This window comes from Lethenteron reissneri, chromosome 32 (assembly GCF_015708825.2).
Source record: "Lethenteron reissneri isolate LAM-NWPU_2019-01 chromosome 32, ASM1570882v1, whole genome shotgun sequence".
Taxonomy (NCBI): domain Eukaryota; kingdom Metazoa; phylum Chordata; class Hyperoartia; order Petromyzontiformes; family Petromyzontidae; genus Lethenteron; species Lethenteron reissneri.
In genome coordinates, this window is record NC_083810.1 from 2,837,582 (window position 1) to 2,857,232 (window position 19,651).

The window sequence follows — 19,651 nt, forward strand, 5'->3', positions numbered from 1 at the left end:
TGATATGCAAAATTGCAGTGGAAATTTTATAAGACAGAGCTCTCTAAATGTATCTGTATGCAGTGTCACCTATAAGTAGGATCTGCAGAATATCTTTATATCCCATGGCATACACATCAAATGAGAGAAAAACAGTGTTTCTACATTTGTAGTCCCATGCTTTGCTTATGTCATGCATTTATCTTGTAAATGATAAAAGCTAACTTATTCGGCTGTCATGTAAAGCCAAGCTGGTAATATGCATTTCTATAAAAACGCATACGAGCTATGAACGATTCTGTCGTTAACTCAATCTTATTGTTTTTAAGAGGTCTTCCCTATTTTATTTTTTATGCTGTACAGAATAACAATGTTCATACCCTTTGCTGTAAATTAGTTTTACACGATATACTCTCAGTGGTTTTATATTCAAAGCATGTGTTCTCTCGCAAAGGATGTTATATATATACACACTGCAGTACCAGCTTTACATCCTCCCGCTTGATCTACTTTCGCGATAACGTACTCAGCTTTTTGTAACCAAATCCCGTGTTATGCACTTTGGTACCTCGTCATGATGTACTCCTCATTTACGAACTTTACACACACGTTTTTTCATTTTATTTTTCTCCCACATACCGTATTCATGGCTATATTTATACAAGTGTAACCTACTTTATGGATGATGAACAACTAATAACACATTGAGTGTAATAGACAAGATGAGATATCTTAATATATCAATAATGTACACTTACTTATCACATCAATGGTTGTACAGTACAAATGTGCAATGGGTTCCTGAGCATCCTCCATTTAGGTCCTGTACCACGTTACGATTCACCATTCCATCTCTAGTAGTAGTACCTAGTAGTAGTACCTATCTAGTACTATGAGAAATAGTAGGTAATGCACCACGTTGTTTCGATTTAAGTCCTTTCAATTTACATTCTGGTTTTAAGGAACGCATCCTGGGCGTAAACCGGGGTACTCCTGTACCGCTACAACTCAATCTGGCCAGGATGGAAGTCAAAACTAAAGCTTCTCACGATGGCCTCTATTGGAGCCCCTTCTGCCAGCAGTAACGTGGGCATCAATCAAGCTTTATTTAGAATTGCGCTATTCCCAAAATTGACACAGAGGACTTCACAAGTAATACTGAACGAAGCTAAGCTATAGTTTTTTTTATTTTTACCAGGAAAGGCCCACTAAGCTATATAGCTCTTTTTCAGAAGCGGCCTGGCCACAAATCATTGCTCAGCAAAGTGGCTTGTCATATGGAAATTTATAGCGGCCAAATACTGGAAACGCATGTTTCTAAATGTGGAGGGAAAAACCGAAGGACCAGGAGAAAAATCCACGCAACCACGGGGAGAACATGCAAAGTCCAAATATACAGGCGTCGTGGTTGGGATCGAACTGACGACCTCCAATATATTAAGCGAGGTGGTTAACCTCATGCCACCGTAGCATTACATAAATAAAATATAAGTTACACGAAGAAAAAAATATTACACACATTAGTTCACGATATATTGAAAAGAGGTTATAAAATACATATTCAGCCTGATTTTAAAAACCGCAACATCAGCTGGTGTTCATGGTGCACTCCACATCAACACATCATGGCCATGTTCGCTACACCATGAACGTCCTACACGCAGAAACACGTGACCCTCAAAACCCGTACTATTGTTGAGAAGTGTTGGACGACTCGGAGGCAGGTTTCCAGGTAAGGGCTTGCGCCGGTGCTTTATTAGGGGCTTCTGCCGATTAACTATGAAGATGCAACAACTGCCCAGGGGTAGGGGTTCTAGGCTGGATGCTCCACTCGGACCTTCCACCCTGTCTGTTCCCTAGCACAGCTGGATGCCCGGGCTGCCTCCTCTGCGCCGGCCGAGGGTTAATCCAAACTCGGCCGACCGAGGAGCGCAGCCACTCTTCGTTCCTACGCTGGCCTCTCTCCAAACTTACACCACCTTACCCCTGGTCCTAACTCCCACCCTTCTCATTCCCTGCTCCTCGCAACGACCCCACTTACGTCACGGGCTCTCTCTTAAGTTTATCCCTCCGGGACATGACGTCATCTCGCTGGCCGGCGCGCATGACGCCACTTCCTGTGACGTCACCACCCCTGCCAGCGAGCGTGATGCCATGTCCCCAACTAGTCCTCTACATTACCCCCCCCCCCCCCCCCCCCCCCCCAGTGAAACAAAACAGCCGACCCGGCTGCAAGCATCCCGTAAGCGGAGCCCGATTCCGGAACTGAGGGCTTAACAACCCAATAGGACGTAGGTGCCCGAAGGCAGAACCGGCCACTAGAAGGGGAAGTCAACATTAGGGCAGCACGGAACAACCAACGAACAACCATCCATCCCCCGCATGACAGCGCCGAACTGGCGCCGGAGGCTGGGGCCCGATGAACGACCGTCCCGGCCGTCACCGGAACCGCATACCCCTTGAGTGGGTACGCGCTGCCGGCCCGCTCCCTCATGTGGCGTCAGTCGATGGCGTCGGTGGCACACCAGTGGGTGACAGGCCCCCCGACGGGGCCTCCGGTGGCCAAGGAGCCACAGCCGGCGTCACTGGCGAGGGCTCTGGGGGCACACACACAGGCCGGATGTCGCTTCCATCACCACGAACCGGGCTGTCAGGCATGTCGGACGCACCACTCACCGGCCGCTCTGGAAGTGGGGATGGATCCACAGGGCTAGATGGCACATAACGTTTGAGCCGGGACAGGTGCACAATCCACTGCCGACGACCGAACCGAATCCGAATGCACTGCGGCTGTCAGACCTCCACAACCTCCACGGGGCCCTGCCACGGGCAATATAATTTGGGAGATGTGCCCACAGGGACCTGGGGGTAATGCAGCCACGCCTTCTGGCCTGCTTTCCAAGGGAGGCCGGCTGCCTGGTGTTTGGGCAGGCGCTCGTTAGCTGCCTGCCGGCTTGTGGAATTTTCGACAGCGGCCTGCCGTGCCTCGCGCAACCGGTCGAGCGCGACCTTCAATGGAGCAGGCACTGTCGACCCCTTCCTGGAGGACCCAACATCCATCTGGATGTGTATCGGGGGCTCTGGTTACCTACCATATCAAATCACAAGGCGAGAACCCCGTGGAGGCATGAGGGGCCAACCGATACGCCGCCAATTCCCCTGGGACGAACAGGTCCCAGTCTGACTGGGACGTGTTCACGTGGTGGCATAGCATGGAAGTGAGGGTGCAGTTCAAACGCTCCACCATCCCGTCCGTTTGGGGGTGGTAGGGCAAGGTGCGGATCTTCTTGGTGCCAAGGAGGTCACATACCTCCTTGAGCAACCTAGAAGAGAAATTCCGGCCCTGGTCGGTTAGCAATTGTTCCGGCGCGCCCTTGTCCAACACGTACCCCTGGACGAACGCCTCGGTGATAGAAGAGGCCGACTGGTCCACCAAAGGCCACGCCACAGGCCAATGTGTGAGGTATTTGACGCCCACCAAAAGGTATTTATGGCCCCATTGGGATGCTGGGAATGGGCCCAAAATGTTGAGCGCTACGAGCTCATTAACGCGAGAAACCCAGATGGACTGCAGCGGGGCCCGATCCTGACCAACTGGGGCCTTCCTCCGTGCACAGTCGTGGCAACCCTTCAAAATCAGCGCCACGTCACCCTCTACACCTGGCCAGTAATAGTCCCATTTAAGGGTCAACAAGGTCTTATGGTAGCCTAGGTGCATAAGCTTCTCGTGAATGGCTCGGGTTAATTTACCTCGCAGGCTAGTGGGCACAACCACGCAATAGCATCCCAACGCATGAGGAGACCGTCATGCACAGCGATCGCCAGGGAAGCCGACGAAGCAGAGCTCTGGGCCTTACACCCCACGCGGCGTCGTAGCCTCTTCAGAGAGGAATCCTCTATCTGCAGCTTGGACCATACCTCTCGGGGGAGTCCGAGTCCGAAATCCGCCAGCAATGCCGCACCTGGAGGGGGCCCCGCTTTGGCCGAAGCAACCAACTGGGCCGCGGCGTCCACTGGGGCCTTGCAATGGCTAGAGCAAGCACACTGGCCGCCCGCAGGAAATCTGGAAAGACCGTCCGCATTTCCATACTGTGCCCCCTTCCTGTGGATGACGTCAAAGGGGTACTCTTGAAGCACCTCGAGCCAGCGGGACAGCTGAGCCGAGGGCTGGTCAATCCGTAGGGAATACCGCCTCCCTGACTGCAGGGCCGCATGGTCGGTTCGGACCATAAACCGTCTGCAATACAAGTAGGACCTGTACAATTGCACGAAAAAAACAATGGCCAGGAGTTCCCTCCGGGTCACACAATACCGCTGTTCCGTGGGGGACAAAACGCGGCTACCATAGGCCACCACCCTCTCCACCCCGTCGACCACCTGGGCCAGGACCACCCCAATACCCGTGTCGCTGGCATCGGTGTCGAGGAGGAACGGTTTAAAAAAATCCGGGGTACCCCAAGGGCGGCGCATCCGCCAAGGACGTGCGAAGTGCCGCAAAAGCGGCCTCCTCTTCCATGCCCCAGCAAAATGGGGAGATAATGTCCGCGCCAATATTTATTCAACAGCCAAGCGGACATGCTCTTTTTCCGCCGGGCTAAAGCGGTGAGAATTCAGCCGAATAGGGGCCGAGTCGCCCGTATTTATGTGGTGTTCCAAAAGAGTAGTGCGACCTAGATCAAATTTACTTTGGCTAAACACATCGGTGAATCTCTCGATGAGTTTGGGGAGTCGCTGACGTTCCTCGGGGAACAACGAGGCGTTCTTGTCGCACAGCGTGATGATCCACGATGCGTCGGAGTCCCCAGTGCGCATCACGCCCGCCACAACCCCTCCATCTGGTGAATTGCTCTCGGGTGGAGGAGCCGGGGTCGCGTGCGCTAGGACGGCACCGGCCGGAACTACGATCGGCACGGGCCCCGAATTGAGGACCTGTAAAAAAGATCCTGGCACCCCGACCCGGCTGTCAAGGTGCCCACTAACCCATCCGTCCTTGAAAAGTAACTCGACGGGGACAGGAGGATACCCGTCTCCGTGGAGCCCATTGTGAGCGGTCTGCGCAACCTGAGGGGTATCAGGATTTGTGACGCCGGTGGAACAGCCACCGCCACTTTCTTCAAGGCCTGTACACTGGCGACCAAGGGGGACAGAACGGTAGGCGATTGCAGGAAGTGCAACCGCCTCCCTGACGGCATTTCTATACAGCCCTGGTCAATGAGAATATGAATGGGCATTCTAGACAAGAAGTCGGTCCCCAAGACGCATGGCACTGCCAAGGTCTTGGAGACCAAGATAGGCCCGGTCAACTCAATCTCGTCAACCTGAACCGACGCTACAATTATGGCCCAAGAAACCAAAACTGCCGCCGTTCGCGGCAACACAAGCCCCACGAACCGGCCGTAAGAGACCCAAGCTGCGGGGTAGCATCTGGAAGATGGCCTCCGAAATGATGGTGGCGGACGCCCCCGTATCCACCAAGATGCGAACTTCTACCCCTGCACGCATCCCGCCACCGCTGAGGAGCCGGCAGCCGCCGCCACTGTCCGATGCGCAAGCGCATTCTGACTGGGCCACCCAGCGGATGGCAATGAGCGTGCCGAGGGTGGACCCGACCCCACAGAGACAACCCTAATGATGAGGGACCCTAGCCCCGCTAGATGCATGAGGTGAGGGGAACGGCCGTGCGAGTGATGCATCGCGACTCGCCTGGGGTCCGGGGGCCGATGCCGACGAGGGTCCGGAGGGAGCCGGAGAGGACTTGCTGAAGGCCCCCGGAGCATTCCGGCAGCCCCACTCTATGTGGCCCTGCTGACCACAGCGGAAGCAGGCCACTGCAGCAGCGTCCTGCAGATGGGAGGGTCCCGCCCGCCACCGCTGCTCCGGCTGGCGACCACCCGCACCCCTCCTGCGGCGGTCGGGCACCGCCAGGGCCGTGAAGTTATCCACCCCCTGAGAGGCGCCCCCCCCCCTCCGGCACCGGGGCCCCCGTGCACGCCGCCATCCGGGGCTGTTGCCGTAGAGAGAAGTGTGCTTGAATGTTCTTGACCACTGCCAATGACGTAATCTGGCGATCGTTGGCAATGGACAAAACGATCCCCAGCTCCCGCGCCAGGTCAAGCAGCCATTCGATGGCCAATGAATCTAACGCCCTGCCCTCCAGGTCAGGGTATGCGGCCTGCGCCAACGCCAGGAGGGTGCAGCGGAATGCCAGTGGCAGTTCCCCCTCCTCCCGCCGCCGTAGTGAGAACTTAAGCCGCGCACTGGACGGCGGCTCGAAGACGGCAGCCATCTGCAGATACGCTGCCAGAAGTGAAGCCTTATCGGCTGGCAGAATCGACTTGAATGCTTGCAGCGCCCTCTCGTCTAAGCAGGTCGGAAGGGCCCGCAACGCTTCCTCCATGGGCCAGCCGACCGACATATATGCTGCATCAAACTGGTCCTGGAAGGCCAACCAGTCGCCCCCCTTCGCGACGAACGGCGCGACGTGGGGCAAGCGGCGCAGCCGCTGGCCGTTCAGTGCGGACCGCAGCGAGGGCGCGTCTCCGGGCACCCCGAACGGAGCCGCGACGACAGCAGCAGCAACGCCGGGTTGTGGAGTCGCGGCGGCCCCTGCTGCCCACCCGCAGGCGCGGCGAGGTGCGGAGCCGCGGCGGCACCAGCGGCAACCCCCGGTGGCGCGGCGAGGTGCAAAGCCGCAGCGGCACCCGCGGCAAATCCCGCAGGCGTGGCGGGGTGCGGAGCCGGGACGGCGCCCGCGGCCCACCTTGCAGTCGCTGCGAGGTGCGGAGCCGCGGCGGCGATGTACGGAGCCGCAGCACCCGCGGCAAACTCCGGCGGCGCGGCGAGGTGCGGAGCCGTGGCGGCACTCGCCGCAAATCCCGCAGGCGCGGCGAGGTGCGGGGCCGTGGCCTCGCCGGTGGCCGCGGCGACGCGTGGAGCCGAGGCACCGTCAGTGGCCCACCCTGGCTGCGCGGCGATGTGCGGAGCCACAGCGGCACGAGCGTCTCACCCCTGCTGCGCAGCGGGGTGCGGAGCCGCGGCAGCGGCCGCGGGCCATCCCGGTGGCGCGGCGAGAATTTCACGCGTGGCCGTACCTGCGGCCGCCCCGGCAGGCGTAGCGTGGTGTGGATCTGCGGCATCGCCGGCGGCCAACCCCGCAGGCGTGGCGTGAAGCAGAGCCGTGGCGGCACCCGTGGTGGAGAGCGTGTCGCGGCGCCCATGGCGCCGACTTACAGCGTTGCACAAACAATGGCGGCCGCTTATGACGTCGCAGCCAAATTGGCCGCCGCTGGCGGCCACCTCCCGCGGCGTAACCGTTGGGAGGTTGGCGCCATTTTCAAAAATGGCGGGAGGCGGATTGGCGGGAATCCGCCGCTCCCATTCTGAATGTGGGCCGGGTGATTGCATCCGCGCTCCCAACTCGGTAATTGTGGCGGAGAGCTGCTCCATCGCCTGCAGGAGCAGCTGCAACTGCCCTGTGAAGGCACTCCCCGCCTCCGGCGGCGGCGCGCTGGCACCCCCGGCGGCTGTCTCCTCCTGCTGCGTCCGACTCTTCTCCCCGGGGCTCATCTCCGGGGCCCCGGACTCCGGGGTCGCTGCCGGAGCGTCCTCCACGCCATCGTCACTCTCCAAGCGCTCCGTCGGTGGGTTCTTACGCCGAGCGCCAGATTTTGACATAGCGGCGGCAGCGCAGACACTTCTGTCACCAGTTGTTGAGAAGTGTTGGACGACTTGGAGGCAGGTTTCCAGGTAAGGGCTTGCGCCGGTGCTTTATTAAGGGTTTCTGCCGATTAATTATAAAGATGCAACAACTTCCCAGGGGTAGGCGTTCTAGGCTGGATGCTCCACTCGGACCTTCCACCCTATCTGTTCCCTAGCACAACTGGATGCCCGGGCTGCCTCCTCTGCGCCGGCCGAGGGTTAATCCAAACTCGACCAACCGAGGAGCGGAGCCACTCCTCGTTCCTACGCTGGCCTCTCTACAGACTTACACCACCTTACCCCTGGTCCTAACTCCCACGCTTCTCGTTCCCTGCTCCTCGCAACGACCCCGCTTACGTCACGGGCTCTCTCATAAGTATCCCTCCGGGACATGACGTCATCCCGCTGGCCGGCGCGCATGACGCCACTTCCCGTGACGTCACCGCCCCTGCCAGCGAGCGTGATGCCATGTTCCCAACTAGTCCTCTACACTATGAAACCTCAAACTCGGACTACAAACCTACAAACCTTGGCTATGAACCCATGAACCCGGATTAGGAACCCACCCAGAATGCAGTTGCTCAGCTGTACCTCTTACCTTTACTTCTCCATGTTTCTCATGGTTCTGCATTGAGACCTGCGTTGTGAATTGTTCATGTTAAAGTTTATTAGACATACCTTATGGCAATATCCAGAAAACTTCCTCCCGTGATTTGGAGCGCTTGCGTTCTGTTGGCTATGCGTTTGTCTTTAGTTGCTGTCACCTCAGCCAAAATAACAGCATTTATTTCCAGCTCAGACTGTGGGATTGATATTATTCCATTATCCAGTTCACTGAACTTACAGTTTGCCTTTACATTATTTTGAGATGTTTTGACACATTTCCACTTAAACACCATGCCCGTGTTAGACTGGCTTACGTCATCGGGATCATACGACAGTTCAGATGCGTCGACTTCCACATCGGCCCCATTGCTAATGGTCCTGGTGTCTCCACCTGAGATGTACACTTCTAAAGGTGTCGGTTTAACAATGAGAGTGAAGTTGTACGTCATGTTCATCAAATTTATTGGGTAGATATTTGCTGTGACCTCTATCAAGAAGGTACCTTCAGTAAAATATAAAGGTTCAAAGTGTTGTCTTTTGGGACCATTCCAAGGCACGGTTTGAAAGTTGCCAGTTTGTAGGTCTTTGATGGACCAGATATAGTTAATGTAATCATATTGGACCAAGCAAGTCATATTCACAGTAGCCAGAAAGTTTATTGCTTCAGATATTAACAATAACCGTTGCTTATTGGTGCTTAGTAGATCATCTGTGAAAGTGACACCATAGGGAGTACATCCATATTGGTTTATAGTAAGAACTTGTGTGCTTGTGTTATTGCCATATTCACTGATTTCATGAACTACAACTGTGTATGTCCCATATGCAGGATAGGTGTAAGTGTACACTATAGGATCTGTGTAATATGCATATGTTGGAACATTCATTTTCAGCAAATTCGTACAATAACTTGGGCCAATTATATATCTATTACCGTCTCCTAAATCCCAGAGATAACAAGCAATGCAAAAAAAAAGATTCTTGAAGGTGAATTCTACACTTCTAGTGACACCCACTTGCTTGACAGATAATTCATTGGGATTAGTTTTTATACAACTTGAAAGGATTTCCATTCGGAGAGATGGGTAAATATGCCATTTTTGGGGCACGATCTGTAAAGCAGCACTGAAGACATAATGGGAGAAAAATGTAGAAGTTGCTGTATCGGAGTCTGTGCTGCCAGTAATGACCTGCAAGCAATCAAAAGATAGCACAAGGTGTGTTTATTTACAAGCATGCTCTAAAAAGACATGAATACAATTATCCCACGCGATTTTTACAAATTTGACCATCGACATCACAATGCCAAGCTCCAATTTATTTTCGTTACATCTTGCCAGAATAATTATATATTCAAAACCTAAACCGTCTCTAAAAGTTGGTAAGATTGATAGCATTACTGCCATTTCAAACTTAACTGTGACAACCCACTGCAATTTGCACATATCTGCATAAATACACGGTGTCTTCTATACTCCTACATCGTCATTACCTATTGACATATGATTAAAGTGCAAGTCGCCAAACACGAACCACTGCCATTAAATGTATTTTTGTAGTATGTGATTGTGCAAACAAGAAGCCACTAAGAGAGAAAAAAAATCGATTGATGAATATTTTTGCAAAAATATTCGTGAAACGGTAATTATGCAGTGTGGAAATTATTAACAATATATTCGGAGAAAAAAAAAAGTGGTGCAAATATTATAATTGCCACCCGGCTGCATGCACATATGAGACAATACATTTAACTGTGAATGATTGTGAGACAACACCTGCCAATGTATGCAAGAGTGAAATGTTACCAGTGAAACTAATACCTATTTACGGTTTGTGTACAGAAAGGAATGTTAATTATGTATTGGTTTTCATAACTGAGAGAGAAAGACCTGATATAACACTGTAGGATGTGATAGCTAATGTTAATGTGTTATATACAACATTGAAGCAGGTGGATAAACTCGTGAAACTAAAGCACCTCAATACAATCTTCAAATACGCCAAGGAACCAGGCATGCCATTGTTCATCAGATGTTGTTTATTTGCCTGTTAAAACTCCCAACAAATTGCGATCAAATTGTGTAAAATAACAGTAACTACCAGTATGCTTATATATGCAACTGTCTGACATTCATGAGTCAAAAATATGAATTATGAAAAAAAGTACTAATTTATAAAGCATTCTAGGGCTAGAGAGCAAACATACGCACATGCCAATGCATGTTTCAAGTGTAACTTAGATTCAACAACATCGAAGCGTCAAATCAACATTTGAGCATCGTTTGTAAACAAGGGATGCCTCTTTATTATTCCTGAAGTATATTTTTTAAAACCTGAAGTGGTATTTTAGAGGCAGTCTGGCAATCAGAAGGGAAAGAGAAAGTTGTGAGTTGAGTGCTAGTCGGAGTGCCAATGGGAGTGGCAGGAATATTTCAGCTACAAAGATGCAAGGGAAGGCTGAGTATTATAGTATTTTAGAGATTATGACAATATTAAAGGTTAGAATTTTATACGGGTTAATAGCGCCATGTGCTGAGCACTACACAATCACTCCTCGAAAAGACAAATATCTTTTTGGGGATATAGCCAAAAACAAACTGTTGGGTGGAGCAAGTTCTGAAAGCGAGCACCTATGAAGGCCAAAGCGGCCTCCTCTGTCTCCACAGTGCTGATGTTTACACACTGCACTAGGTACTAATTTAAGGCTGAGTCGACCCTCGGGGAGGCCCCGAACCGGTTCAAATATTCGCCGCTGGTGTTGGCCCTGAGCGGGAATCAATCCGGGGTCTCTGTTTCGTATCGCGGTGCGCTAATCCCCCCCACTACCGCTCCAACAACCGAAATTCACCACGAAGTAGCGGTGACGTCTCCACGGCGCTTGTGCCGTGCTAGGTGCACGACCATTTCCCACATGCACACACAAGCACTTTCACACACATACATTCCCCAAATGAGCACACACATTGTATACTGACTTGCATACTACACGAAACCTTTGTTCATCTACTTACACAAATATAATAATGTAACATTAGGAGCGTAGAAACACTTGCTTGCTTATCTACGTACACACAGACGTAATAATTTAGGAGTGGTGGAGAATACTGTTTACTGTGGTAATTTATCTTTTGTTCGCATTTTTTAAAATGAAAATAACAGATTCGCAAACAAAATGTGCACAACCTACACAAAACGTAAATACAAAAAACAGTAACCAAATAATATTAAACATTATACTCTACTTAAAAAAGCATACTGTGAGAAATAATATTGGACTGTATTGTATTTTTTGTATTATAAAAAACTTACCGAGATGTAATTTGAATTCCAATTCAATGTGGCTGGGTCCTTGATATACAAGTTACACACGATCACCCAGCTAGGATTTGCTCCATTCAGCGTGTCCTGAGCTTGCACAGATCCTTGAAAAATCAATCCTGTGACATTAATTATGGTTTGGAAATCAATGATTATGTACTCAGAATTCCTTTCAAACAATGGAGACCAGTGATCCGGGTTGTGCAATCGGGCATGCCGAGCTTCATGGGTGCCATATGCAGAAGATGCTGATAAAGCGTTGTCTGGTATGATGCCTGATTCCAATCCAATAGGACGCTTGTATTCTAAGGATTCAGAAATTCATTGGTTAACTTTTACAACATTCCATTGCAACAAAACCAGACGTTACCTCACCATACTCATTTGCAACTGATATATAATTTCTCATTATAAGGCGAGTTTTTGGTAACCATAAAGAGTATGTTTTATTTACAATTACATTTGAACACAATTTGTAATTAAAAGGAAGGTCGATTATATATACAAATGGTTGACCCTTGCAAATTACTAAAGGAGGCATTTAAAGTCCACTAAAATTCAAGCCTCAGTGAGGAATGAAAGAACACTTTTAGAATTAAGTCACAACAAAACTTATAATAGAACTCGATAACAGAATATTTTTTTTCAGAATGCGAAATTCACCATTTAGTATAGGGAATATACCAAACTGGGTTTAAAGCCGTTAGGGATTTGTAAAGTGTTGCTTTACTCAGCAGTAGCTCTACAATTAACCAGCATTTGTCATAGAGGGAAACACAAATCTTCCTTCAAGTATGCGGATAAATTCTGACAGCTCTCTGGCATCTTTCCATGCACCGTTCATAATTCCGCTGTTGTTGTTTGTGGGAGCTTCAAGGAAGCTGGTGAGTGGTGGTGCTAACGGTAGTCAGTACAGTACACACAGTATTGTATACCGTACTGCTTCTCTACAATCAACTTAGAATGCTCCACAACTGACCAGTGAGTACCTCTGTAAAAGAGTATATTATTTCAAATATCATAGTTAAAATGTAAGCTTATTCTATGGTTCTTTCGGTAAAGTCACGTAGATAGAAAAAAGAAATAATGTGATTAAAAATATCACGACGTTTCGATCGCAACACTGCCGGTGTTGGAGCTTTCTCCTTTATTAACATTAGCTGCCCCGCCCATCTCTAAATCTTTATAAACAGGTCTTTGATTGGTGTAGACCTACTGCCGGTGTGTCGCTCCCTCTCCTACATTAACATTAGCTGCCCCGCCCATCTTATCCTACATTAACATTAGCTGCCCCGCCCATCTCTAAACCTTTCATAACAGCTTGCCCTCAGGGGCTAATCTCCCTGTTCCTGATGACGTTGCAAACGAAACGTCGTGATATATTTAATCACTTTATTTGTATTTTTTATTATATTTTTTCTATTTACGTGACTTTACCGAAAGAACCATATAATATTAATTCCTGCAGTCACGAAAGTTTTAAGTCAAAATTAAATGTGAGCTTAGTTTATTTATTTAAAAGTTTTATGTACAGTACTTGGAAAATTTGGTGCACCATGAGTAACACATTCCTGCAATTTGAGCTGGTAGGGACGTTGGGATGCTCGGTCAATGGCCAGGGTCAACGGCGGCGTGGTGTATTTCGCAAATATGCCCGACTGTGAGGGCGGGCACAAGCCGGCGTGAGGAGGTTAAACGTTGAGTTTTATAAGGGCACCACGGGGTGACCAGCCCCTCCCCAACCAGCCCCACCCCTCCCACCCCCCACCCAGCCCCACCCTCCCCACCCAGCCCCTCCCCACCCTCCCCACTCTCCCCGCCCAGCCCCACCCCACCCTGCCCTCCCCACCCAGCCCCTCCCTCCCCACCCAGCCCCTCCCTGCACGACGGACACAATAATCCCCTGTGGGCTGGTGTAACCAGGAGGTTCCTACCAGTATAACTCTCAGATAACCGGCATATTTGATTAACCGGAACTCTCCATTCCCCGTGGATGCCAGATAACAGACCTTTTCCTGTACTGTACTCATGTTACTGTCCTTTGGAGAGAAAAAAAACGACGCATGCCAGTCCATAAATGTAGCCTATTTGTTGTCTGAGATATTTAATAATGTATTTTTACGCTGATTTTTCTTTAGTATCACCCGTTGAACCTTAAGCAACAGAAATTTACCCTAAGAACACTAAGTGTGACATAATTTGTTTCTGAAACTCAGACCCATAGGAATCCTAAGGGTGCCTGCATCTTGGTTTATGGAATTAACTCACGTTCTAAATATTATTCGTAAATGTTAATGATCAGAATTGTTATTTCTATTACATTGAACCGCTATTAATAACATTACAAAAGTTGTAATATTAAGTGAGTTTCATATTTTATGTATTTTTATGAATAAGGCCATGATTTTGGTACAGATGTCGCTGTGATCATGGAAATCAGGAATTTGAATAAAGTTTACAATCTTGGGAATAGCTCTAGAAACATATTCGCAGAGGTGTGGACTCGAGTCATGTGACTTGGACTCGAGTCAGACTCGAGTCATGAATTTGATGACTTCAGACTCGACTTGGACTTGCATAACAATGACTTTGTCCCACCTCTGGTGTGGACTCGAGTCATGTGACTTGGACTCGAGTCAGACTCGAGTCATGAATTTGATGACTTCAGACTCGACTTGCATTACTCGCTGGTTCGCCAATGAGATTTATACCAATTTACAATATAATATGACCAATTCAGTATTATCGAGACAATATATATTATTACATTTTATATTTGCTTTACATGTGTACAAATTGTTTATGCTGTCTATATACTTGTGATTTTAAACAGCATACTCACCATCAGGATACATTGTAATGGAGTAGGTTGCCATGAAGATTGCATTACTCCACGATGGAAAAAGAGTCAGCAGTCGTATATTCAATACATTGCTCATAGATATGAATGTAGAATAACGCGTATTAATACTTGTACTGTAGAAAATATCTTCATAAATTAAAATTGCATCAACCATTGCCAAGCTGTTTGGAAAAAAACATGATTCACGCAAAGATAAAAAAATTCAATCCGATATAACAGTGGTTTAGTGGATTATGAATAAAATGCAAATAGCATATTGTGATCAAACATACCGTTTTGCTATGTTGAAGTTTTACACAATCTTATAATTTTAGTTTATGATGTCCATTAAACCTACAACGTTCTTGTAAGTGTATTCAGTAACTTTTAAGTTAAAGTTTAAAGGAACAAATCAATACCCAGCACACTATATGCACATACTTAGACTGTGTATCTGAAGTCAGTAACCAGGACCTGTAAGCGTAATCATGAAGGAATTTCGCTTTAAATAATTAGAAACACAAGATGGGATAACAACCATATGGGAATTGGAAAATCAACACTTTTATTACATGTTTACTATTAAATAACTCCTATACATTTTGATATGGGGGACCGTATCGTGAATCATATTATCCGTGGGGTTAATTAAAATGTACTCCACTTATCCACAGGGAATACAATTATGGATAATTGGATTAATTTGATGTGCACCCCTTATACGTGAAAAACATCGTGGGTAATTGTATGCTTGATGCAGTAATTTTAGCTGTGACGGTCCCACCTGATGACGGAGACTTGTGTTGCCTCCGAAACGTCGTTATTTATTATTTTATTTTATTTACATTATGACTTTTATTAACTTTTAATTTTATTTTTTACCTATGTGACTTTACCGAAAAAACCTGAGAGTATGAATCCTTGCAGTCACGAAAGCTTCAAATCTAGAATTAATTGTATGCTGTTTCGCGGTAGAATCGTGAATAACGGCAGAAATAGGGAAGGAATAGGGCCGCAGATAATATGAGTTTGCATGTACCCTACAGCTCTTGCGGATAATATAGTTGAAGGTTATAGGATAACGGATGAGATGAGTTTCTCCTGTATTGCACCCTATAGAGGCAAAGGCGTCCTTTTAATGAGGCACTTTCTGTATTCGTGATACAATTCTTACTTTGTCTTGTCCAATTTCAAGGGAAATGATCAAGAGCACTATCAACTTAGCAACGTAGCATGTGTTATAAAATTGTATTGCAGTCATCCACTGTGTGTTGCATTATGTTAATCTATATAGAAGCTTACAAATAGGACTTGAATTCTACTTACTTAACCACTTCTGCAAAACATTACTCACTCTATCCCCTGAGTAGGCATATTGCACTAACTGCCCACAAACAATCACAGCATTATCGATACAAGAGCCTAATGACTGATCCATCCAGGTATAATGGACACCGAAGTAGATACATTACTGAATATTATATTCTGTCATTAGCACCACCGGCAAAACATTGCGGAAATAGACATTCGAATTGGGGGCTTAAGTTACCTATTGGCCAGACAGAACAGCCACTGATGATATATGGTCTGTTCGAAACAGCGAGCTTTGGATTGGCTTGGAAATACAAACGGGAATAGGCAGGAGTTTAGCTGAGGGAAGATCCTAGAAGGAGGGATCGAAAGAGCATATAAGAGTCCGTTGGAGATTTGGGCCATTCTGCACAAGTTACATGACAAATTTTGAAAGTAACCTTGCAATAATAAAACTGCACTTAAATCAAAGTCGGTGATCAATTGCAGTTAAGACAGTCACCAATATTTTGTTTCACTAAATACATTTCCAATCTTTGTGGGAGATGCATGACTTCACAATTGTCGGGGTAATTCCATATATGCGTAGACACCGTATATGTGGGATTTTGTCCTTATATATGATCAATGAACAGCGTTGTGGGATGCTGTTGGCATGACTGACGCCACTTTATAAAATTATCAATCTGAGAGCAGCAATAAGGGTTTGTTCTGGTCATGCGGTGCAAGCACTTCAGGTAAACAGCCATGCTGGTTAAATGACGTAACTTCTGCACTTTCTCGGCAAATATTCCACGTGGCATTGGGTGAGGTCATGATTGTTAGCAAAGATACATTCCTCATGAGTACATACAGTTATTTAATAAATTCTAAAAAATTAACCCGTAAAAACAAAGTTTTTCACTATAAATCCTTTATATGCGTGGCGGCTAGAGTCCTCTCGTCTTCTGGCTTGAGATGGCTGCCACCTATGGGTCAGATGATTGCCTGCCACCATTAAGCAATTGGTAATTAAATATAATTTTTTTTGTCCTAAAAAGTGTAAAATTTTGGAATTTTTTTTTTTACGAAAATTCATTGTCACGCACAACGAGTCTGTGTGGGAAATGTCAGCTCGATTGGATCACGGGAAGTGGGTTAAAAAACGACCGAAAGATTTGCATGGTCGTAAGCGCGCAAGCAAGCGCGCAAGCAAGCAAGCAAGTGAACTTAATATAAAGGATTTAAAAAAGACAGGACGTTTTTCTTGAAAGTCATAAATCCAAAGTTATTAAATCTGAAACTCATACCTCGTAATTACTCTACATGTATATGCAAATAAGAGTAACATTTCCAGAATGCCGTTTTACCTCGTAACATCCACGGTTAGTGTTATTATACTTCCAAGTGGTGCCTGAATGATCCATGTGTTATTATCGGGACTTGGGGCGATATTAGGATAGTTTGGGTTGAAAATCGTTCCTTGCATCGTTGTCAGCGTAACAATAGCGCCCTCTGCAATGAAAACATAATTTGCATAATCACTAATTACTGAGCCAGGGTCAATAGGTACATGTGGAAATTAACTAGACTTTTGTCATTTGAACTGACCGCTCTACAGTATTGATTTCAGCACCAAGCTCATGGATGTTGCGATTACAGTTTCCTGCGTAATCGTTATGCATCATAATAAAACAGCTTTGAGTTGTAATACTTTGTAACACACTTTTTTGCACTGGAGTGTTTGAGCAATTTTATCATTCTATTTTGCGAAATCCGTACAAATACGACAGGAACAGATATGTTTTAACTGCTGCAATGTCGCCACTGCAGAGGTCACGAATGTCATGCACCCCTTACATCTACGCGTTTAACGAACCCTGCTTCCAGAGCAGTGGATCATAATCAAGTACACATTGACTTGTTGTTCTGTATTTAATTTTCACCAATCGATGTGTATACAAGTACAAAAGCGCACTTACCGGCCGGCTGAAAATTGTGAATGAAACTGGCAAGTGCCAAAACAACAAATACGCCTATCGTCGTCATTTTTGAGGTTTAAACAAAAAAGTGTTTCAGCTCTGTACGCAAACAAAAAGCCTGTAGAAACAAAAAAAATATTACAGGCATAGAATTTACTTTAACTGGCTCATCAATATTTCAAGAAAAATATGCACCATTTTCCCGATATAAATACAATGTATTTAGTGAAAAAACTCCAGCCACCATATTATGATTAAAGCACATAAACTTTAGCTATTCCTTTCAGTCCGTCTTGTGAGAAATGTATACTATATGTAAATTCTACTCCTTATATATCCAAGCAAGAGCTGATCGACATTCATGATCTCTTTTGTAAGGGAAGGGATTATTTAGGAGAGATCTGTATAGTAATACAATATTTTGTCAATTACAATTATTAAATGTAGTTATGACTAGCAGAATAACTTATTCTTGTGAATAGTATCACACTGTTGTTAACATTACCTTAGAGCAAATGCACCTTACAGAGATTCATTGAAACTATTGAAAGAAATATTTCCTGGTGGCTGCGGAAATCAAACCTTCAAACTCGTGGAAACGAGCTCAAGTGTGAGCATGCTGGCCGCAAGGCTACCTAATCTCCTGAACATATATGCTGTATGGGCGTTGTGTGAACAAATAATGTTTGGGAGCTATGTTTTCTCAAACAAATGTTTTCACATCCTCATTATGCCATCAAACAGTATTTTCATGCAAAATATAGCCTGAAAACAAAACGCTGACAAAACAAAGAGTTCAAGTATTGGGTTTCATGACTCAGAAATATACCCTGGTCATTTTTTTCTTGATACATTTTTTATTTCACAGGCGTTACAAAGTTCAATCAATATAATATTTGTATTCTGTAACTATACCTGCACTCTTAACCATATTTGCACGTTTATAGTTAATTATAAATATAGCTCAGGTGATCTCGACCTAACGCCTGAAACTCTGTACACCGTGTGTAACGCTGGGTATCATACGTGGATCCGAGTGACGTTACAAATTATCAAGTAAAACTTATTCACACACTAACACCATCTGGAATGCCACCTTATAAATAGTTTTTTAAATCATGAAACCATTGTAATGCTGATTCGAAATCTCAACCCCAAAAAAGGATAATGCAATGACACTCGTCTGGTGATTCGTAAAATGCACCGTCATTTTGTTGTGGCTGAAATAATTTCAGAATCCAATCATGTTTTGATACCTAGAATTTATCTGGCACCGCCTGATGTGAATTTACCCTTTATTTTGAAGCGAAGACAGTTTTCAATCATTCCTGCATTTGCTATCACTGTCAATAAGTCACAAGCACAAACTTCTGAGTATGTTGGACTTCATCTCAACGAACCTGTTTTTCCCATGGACAACTTTTATATAGCTTTTTCAAGATGCAAAAATCCAACCAACATCAAAGTGCTAATTCAACAAAATTCATCTCAAGGAAATGATCGTCAATTTACACCGAATGTGATAAATAGAGATTTTTTAAATGAAATAAATTCAATACAATCTTTACATTTTAGTCTTTTCAATTAAATTTATGTTTTATGAACCCGTCATATGATGGCCAATTACACTAGTAACATTTTAGTTAATAACATTCATCATCCGATAGCAACAAACGATATTTTGGCCTCACCCAAAGGGTCATACGAGTTGTACACAGATTATTTGCTGTGTGATGGCAATACAATTCTCAGGGATGAAAATGTGTCCAAGTTAAATTAAAATAATCACCATCATAAATAAAAAAAATCACCGTTCTCTCATTAGAAATCACCACGGTAAAAACATCAGCTAAGAGGAGCATTTTCCACCACTCTTAGCTGTGAAATAGCCATTAATAATAGTGTAGTGGAATAGAGCCGACTGTTTTCCAGTAAC

The 19,651-nt window shown here is 46.3% G+C and overlaps 1 protein-coding gene across 3 annotated transcripts in view; it reads right to left on the minus strand.

The window, feature by feature from the left end:
• The window catches only part of LOC133349889 (polycystin-2-like), a 65,559-nt gene extending 47,229 nt beyond the window's left edge, over positions 1 to 18,330 (minus strand). For 2 of the 3 annotated variants that reach the window (XR_009755992.1, XR_009755990.1), the window contains exons 1-6: positions 18,221 to 18,324; positions 17,716 to 17,833; positions 17,104 to 17,248; positions 14,444 to 14,625; positions 11,593 to 11,906; positions 8,356 to 9,473 (exon numbers count right to left, since the gene is read on the minus strand). The gene's annotated coding sequence lies outside the window, so the exon portion shown is untranslated. Of the gene's footprint in view, positions 1 to 8,355; positions 9,474 to 11,592; positions 11,907 to 14,443; positions 14,626 to 17,103; positions 17,249 to 17,715; positions 17,834 to 18,220 lie in introns of all 3 variants that reach the window. The other variant, XR_009755991.1, reaches the window with a different exon arrangement.
• Between the last annotated feature and the right edge of the window lie 1,321 nt (positions 18,331 to 19,651).